At 70.7% G+C, this 696-nt stretch overlaps 1 protein-coding gene across 1 annotated transcript in view; it reads right to left on the reverse strand.

Annotated features, from left to right (window-relative positions):
- The window catches only part of PIGC (phosphatidylinositol glycan anchor biosynthesis class C), a 6974-nt gene extending 6548 nt beyond the window's left edge, over positions 1 to 426 (reverse strand). Inside the window, exon 1 of the mRNA XM_032775898.2 lies at positions 342 to 426. The gene's annotated coding sequence lies outside the window, so the exon portion shown is untranslated. The remainder of the gene's footprint in view (positions 1 to 341) is intronic.
- Between the last annotated feature and the right edge of the window lie 270 nt (positions 427 to 696).

A 696-nucleotide genomic window follows, 5' to 3' on the forward strand; every position in this document is an offset into this window, starting at 1 on the left:
GGGGGGTGCAGGCGGGGCGGGGGGTCCACAGGTCAGACACGCGGGGCAGAGACGCAGCGCGCCTCCGGCCGAGCTCGGGCAGCAGGCGGCGCTGGGACCCGACACTGCCGCTTCCCTTCCCCGGCTCCCTTGAGCTGGAGCGGGCCCCGCAGGAGGCCGTGCTGGGCTCCTCGCTCCTGCTGCCCCGAGCCGCCGACTTTGCTGCCAGCAGCGCCCCGGGGCGAGGAGGCCCCGCTCTGTGCCCCCCCCACCCCCCGGGCACGGGGCAGCCCCGCTGCAAACGCGAGCGGGAAGCGCGGCTGGGCAGAGGGCAGGGGAGGGAATTAACCGGGGTTCAGTACCTGGGCCTGGGCCGCTGGGAAGCCGCTTCCTGTCTGCGGGGGAGCGAGTCTCTCCCCGCCATGTAGGCAGGGCCTGAGCCTGTCACCGCGCGGGCGGTGCCCCCTGCTGGCTGCGCGCTGCCGGCTCTGCAGCGAGACTCGCCAGCCTGCGGGCCGGGGAGCGCTCCGGGCACAGCGCGCTGCTGCCAGGGATGCGAGAGCGTGGGGCTGGACCAGGGCCGGAGATAGGGGGCCAGATAGAGAGTGTGGAAAATCAGGACATTTGGAGGAGGGGTGTTAATAACTGTGTATAAAGCAAAGCCCCCGATATCTGTTCTGGTCCGCCTCGCAGGAGATCGGATAAATCCGAAATATC

This window comes from Chelonoidis abingdonii, chromosome 7 (assembly GCF_003597395.2).
Source record: "Chelonoidis abingdonii isolate Lonesome George chromosome 7, CheloAbing_2.0, whole genome shotgun sequence".
Classification (NCBI taxonomy): domain Eukaryota; kingdom Metazoa; phylum Chordata; order Testudines; family Testudinidae; genus Chelonoidis; species Chelonoidis abingdonii.